The following is a 6,000-nucleotide window of genomic DNA, read 5'->3' as shown; positions in this document are numbered from 1 at the left end:
AGTAATATATCCTTATCTCAATGCTCACATCCCTTCATATTTCGCCTCCCTTATTTCCTGCTAGTCCATCCCTCACATCCATCCATCACCCCAAGGCCTATGTCTTTCCTTATCTCTTCTCTTGCCACCATTAAATCCTACTCATTGATGAATGTCTGCATCTCTTCACATTCTGCCACCCTTATCGTCTAGGCTAAAGTAAAGGTACAGGCTAAAGCAAAGGAGTGTTATGTTACAGACACGACGTGTCAAGGGTAAGGAATGTCTAGAGCGCCTTAATTAGTTACAGAGAGGCACCTATTGCCTAAGTAGTTACAAACCTTAAACAACAATGTATAAAATAATACCGTAACAATGTCTAATGTATAAAATAATATCATGTATAAAATAATATCGTATTATTTCCCATACTACTCAGTGCAGTGACAGTGTCCTGCATGGGGTGGGAGTTGTTGCCCAGCAGCGATGTTAGTTTTGCCATCTCATCCTACTCTCTCCCACCACCTGCACTGAGTCGAGGGGGCAACCCAGGACAGAGCTGTTATTGAAATTTAAAAAAAATAACAACAAAATGAGAGTTGACGGATGAGATATTTTCTGCATTTTAATGGTTTCATCATCACACATACTGTTCTCCCACAACACCGATTACACTGCGAGATGCAATGCGACGGCTGGTTTTGCCTACTAAAATAGCCGCCTTTGCGTATAGGCGATTTCAATCTTGTTACCAACGTTTTGTGAAAAGATATTCATCTATTATTCGTTATAATGAAGGCCAACCACTCAGACTGCGTTTCCTCCCTCCGCAGCCCCCGTAATGGGGACAGGGAACGGTCATCAATATCCACCAGCACTTGTATAAAACAAAGCCGGAGGACCGCTTCGCGCTCAGGAGGGAACGCTGCAGCTCCTCATCGTGGTTGGTGAGACCTTACTCTTTAGTACACGATTTCTCTAGTCACAGACTATAGAAATGATCCTTAAAAGTATAGCCTTATCGTTCAGCTGCCGCCGCGCCGCTCCCCAGTCACAGCAAGACACCTTTGAGTCAGGCCGACCAAACCCTAAATCCTCGACCCTCTATCAAATCCAGGATGGAATTAAACACCAGCTCTAGCAATCTTTTCCCGTCATTTAGAAACTTACTAATGATGGAGAAATATAGTTGCTCTAGCATTCCCAGCGTACATGTTCATTTGCATAAATTAGCAACCGGCCAATAGCTTGCTTCTTTGTTGGCAACTATTGCAGTAACGTTCTAGACCCGATCTGTCAGCAAAACAATCAATCAATAAAATGGGTGCACATAAATGAAACTAATCTGCAACTTATTTTGATATGGTGATTCTAATGTAGCAGCAAATTCAAAGAATGTGAAGTGTTGCAGGAGGGAAATTAGGTAGTTGCAGGAGGGAAATTAAGCTGCCAATATTCAAGTCAAAGAGGGACACAGAGAACTTTTTGTGGCAGCATCTCCTATAAATCCTTTCGATGGTGGGAAGGTCAGTACCCGTGATGGAACACGTTTTGCAGTTCGAGGACGAACCAGGACATGATGCAACCAGTCAATGCACTCTCTCCTACTAATTGTTACTGTATGTCATGTTGTTACTTGTGAGCAAAGCACCAAGGCAAATTCCTTGTATGTATGCATACTTGGCTCATAAAATTTATTCAAGTCAAGTCAAGTCAATTTTATTTGTATAGCACATTTAAACACAACCCACATTGGCCAAAGTTGTGCCGTACATCAGTGCAGGTACTAAAAAAGAACATACAATAGCACACAAACCTAACTACACAGACATAAACAGTTTGCAGTGAACGCTAGGGAATAGAAGTAAGTTTTGAGCCTGGACTTAAAGGAGTCGATGGAGGGGGCAGTTCTGATGGGGAGTGGGATGCTGTTCCAGTCTAGGAGCTGCAACCGCAATAAGCGCTGTCACCCCTGAGCTTAAGCCGAGACCGCAGGACAGTCAGTAGCCCCAAATTGGTCGACATGAGGGACCTGGAGTTTGTGTTGTGGGTTAGAAGATTTTTGATATGGAGGGGGGGGGGGGGGGGGGGGGGGGCAAGCCCGTTTAGGGCTTTGTATGCAAATAGGAGGAGCTTGAAATCAATTCTGTACCGTACTGGGAGCCAGTGGAGAGAGGCCAGAATCGGGGTGATGCGGTCCCTTTTACGGGTACCCGTCAGGAGTCTCGCTGCGGCGTTTTGGCCCAATTGCAGGCGGGACAGGGATGATTGACTGATCCCAGTGTATAGGGAGATGCAGTAGTCCAGGCGGGAGGGAATAAATGCGTGGAAATAAATTCAATTCAATACTATACACCTGTTCAAGAGAGTATTCACTGACATAACAAATCTCCTCAATATCATATCATATCATATCATATATATACAGCCGGAAACAGGCCTTTTCGGCCCACCAAGTCCGTGCCGCCCAGCGATCCCCGTAACAGTAACACTATCCTACACCCACTAGGGACAATTTTTACATTTACCCAGCCAATTAACCTACATACCTGTACGTCTTTGGAGTGTGGGAGGAAACCGAAGATCTCGGAGAAAACCCACGCAGGTCACGGGGAGAACGTACAAACTCCTTACAGTGCAGCACCCGTAGTCAGGATCGAACCTGAGTCTCCGGCGCTGCATTCGCTGTAAAGCAGCAACTCTACCGCTGCGCTACCGTGCCGCCCAAATCTTCTGAAAAAATAGAGGCGTTGAATGGCTTTCTTTACTATTGTATCAATATCCTGGGTTCAGGACAGATCTTCAGAGATATGCACCCCCGGCAACTTGAAGTAGTTGACTCTTTCCACCATGAGTCGTCGATGAAGACATGTTTGTGGATCCTCAACCTTCCTTTTCAAAAGCCAACCATCAGTTCCTTGGTTTTGCCAACGTTAAGAGCAAGGTTGTTGTTCCGACACCATTCAGTCCCTTCTAAGACTCATCATTATCCGCAATTCACCCAACAAGTTAGACTCAAAATGCTGGAGTAACTCAGCGGTACAGGCAGCATCTCTGGAGAGAAGCTGGTGACGTTTCGGGTCGAGACACTTCAGTTACTCCAGCAAGAGGACAGAGATTACACCTCCTGTAGTGGACACCGGGTGGTGCCACCAGCAGTGGCTGCCTTGCTAACAGCGTGTCTGTCCTTTCTTCTTTTTGTTATTTTTAGTATGTGTTAAAGTATGTTTTAGTGTTCCTTAGTTTGTTTTATATGGGGGGGTGGGGAAAACCTTTTTTTCAATCTCTTATCTCGACTGAGATGCGATTTTTTCCTGTATCGTATCTCCGTCCCCACTGCGGCCTAACATCGTGGAGTTGGTGGCCGTTCCTGGAGACCGACGGGCGCTCCAAGCCGCGGGAGTGTGCGGGACATTAGCATCGCAGAGGTTATGATCCCTTTGCCGAGGATCGAAGCTCCAACAGCAGGGCCTGTGGACTTTAACATCATGAAGCCCGTGGTCTCTGGTAAGAAGAGGCCGACTTGGGAGCTCCATACCGCAAAGAGTTTCAACCGCCCTGGCGCGGGAGTTTCGATCACTCCGACGGGGGCTTTGGTCGTCGGCTGCAAGGTCTTTAATCGCCCCGACGGCGGATGGTTTGACTGCCCTAACCGCGGGAGAACAAGATTGAACTTTATTGCCTTCCGTCACAGCGAGGATTGTGGAATCCACTGTGATGGATGTTTATGTTAACTTTTATGTGGTTGTGTGTTTTGTTGCTTTTCACTTTAATATGGCTGTATGGTAACTAAAATCTCACTGTACCTTAATTGGTACATGTATCAATAAACTGATCTTGACCTTGAAACCTTGAAATGGAAAGGTGCCATACCACAGGTGGGGACAAAGGAATGGACAAGAGAGTCACAACAGGAGCAATCCCTTTGAATTGTTGAATTAGAAGGAGAACATGTCTGGTGGCAGAGTCCTAATGATGCTGGCAGAAATAACACTTTAGTTATCGTCAAACATTAAAAAATATATATTAAAAAGCCACGGATGATGAAAACATATTTTAGTTGCAAATATTATTTATCTTTTACCATTTGGAAAGTAATTGAGATAACTAGGAACAGAGATAGGGGCAGGAAGTTAAATTGGTCAATGATTAAGAAAGTTTTACAAGATTTAACATCACACATTTTCTGAGCTGTTCAGGAAGCCAGCACTTCCTGACTTCCTCCATTTCACTTGCCTTACTGATTCCAAAATGGAGCATGATCTTGCAATTGTCATCGAATTGCAAGCTTGTATTAAAACATTTCAAATTAACAAAGGAATTATGAATTTGTAAAACATTTTTCACACAGGCCAGATGGTCCATAAAATAGGATTTTAAAATGTTTGAATTTTCCTTGTACTTTTCCTCGATCTATTCGTCAGTAACATTTCGTACAGATGTGATATAATGTATGTGGCGAAACAGGAATACACTTTCAAAAGCAGAACATAAAGAGAAGGAAATAAAGTTTGGAAATTTACAACAAATTGGCAAAAAATAAGTATGAATTTATTCTCCAAATTATAAGTATTCAAGTACTTCTGATTGTCGTTCAGACTTCTTGCCCAACTGACTGATTGATTATTTGAGTTATAGATAACTCATTTATACAGTCAAATAAGGCTAGTACACTGTCAATGTATAGATGAATGACTGGGTGTAACACAGGGGGTTTGGACTACATCGTGTTTTGTCATCTGCAATGTTTGCCCACCAGTGTGTCAACCATGGTTCCTATAGATACTGTATTAATTTTCTTGCAATGTTTGTTTTAATTGGACTGAAGATACATTATTAAAAGTAATCTGCTTAGGATGAAAATAATAAACTATTCAGACGTATGCTATGCTCATATATCCCATATTTTTATAGCATCTCTGTTCTCAGATATTTGTGATTCTTTAAAGAAAGCGAGGCACGCGAACCAGCAGGTTTTTTTCCGTGATCCAAATATTGTTGGTTGCCTTTTAGTTTAGTTTAGAGTTACAACGCGGAAACAGGCCCTTCGGCCCATCGAGTCCATGCCAACCAGCGACCCCAGCACTTTAACACTACCCGACACACACTAGGGACAATTTTACATTTATACCAAGCCAATTAACCTACAAACTTGTATGTCTTTGGAGTGTGGGAGGAAACCGAAGATCTCGGATAAAACCCACGCAGGTCACGGGGAGAACATTCAAACTCCGCACAGACAAGCACCTGATGTCAGGATCGAACCCGGGTCTCTGGCGCTGCAAGGCAGTAGCTCTACCACTTAGTGAGTGTGTGCTACACTACTTCTGCATTACATGAATCACATGTGGCCAAGATGGAGCTTCTCCATTAATAATAATCTTAAACCTTCCAGTAATTTATTCTCAAGTTAAATATTTTAAAAATATTTTTATAATGATAATGTATAGCATTTAAGAGAGCTAAGGAAGGTTTGGCAAAGAAGGAAAATTGTGTGAAGCATTTCATTAAAAACATGCACAGATCTGAATGAGGTGTGGCATTATTGAAGTGCTCTCACTGTTGGAGGGTTTGAATCATTGCGGAATCAAAATGAAATATTTTCCATTGTTCATTAAAGTAAAAAATAATATAGTGATATTAACTCTTCCAGATCTGTGCTCAGCCCGTCAGGTTTGGCGGTTACTCTTAAGGGCCTGTCCCACTTAGGCGATTTTTTTGGCGACTGCCGGCGATTGTCAAAGTCGTAGCAGATCGCCGAACTTTTCATTTACCTGACGACAATAACCACGACAATACCGAGTCAGGTCGAAATTATAGCGTCTTCTGAAACATCGCGAAAATTCCCACGCTGTCAATGCTTCTCCGGCGTCCTGGTTTTCGCTGAAATCACTTGACAAGTCGGTAAGTACTTGAGAGCTTTGAATTATAATACCTTGTATGGGTTACTTGCAAACCAAGCTTCACTGCAACAAGGAATAAACTGGATTTACTTCCAGTTTACTAATAGCTGTATTAAAT

General features: G+C 42.9%; 1 non-coding gene across 1 annotated transcript; it reads right to left on the bottom strand.

Moving 5' to 3' along the window:
- Nucleotides 1-781: 781 nt before the first annotated feature.
- Nucleotides 782-999, bottom strand: LOC144596403 (small nucleolar RNA U3). Its single transcript, XR_013547598.1, has one exon. It is a non-coding gene; the product is annotated as a small nucleolar RNA U3 (small nucleolar RNA).
- Between the last annotated feature and the right edge of the window lie 5,001 nt (nt 1,000-6,000).

This window comes from Rhinoraja longicauda, chromosome 8 (genome assembly GCF_053455715.1).
Source record: "Rhinoraja longicauda isolate Sanriku21f chromosome 8, sRhiLon1.1, whole genome shotgun sequence".
In the NCBI taxonomy this organism is placed as follows: domain Eukaryota; kingdom Metazoa; phylum Chordata; class Chondrichthyes; order Rajiformes; family Arhynchobatidae; genus Rhinoraja; species Rhinoraja longicauda.
Note: the sequence above shows the minus strand (reverse complement) of the source record. Positions and strands in the feature narration are given on the sequence as shown.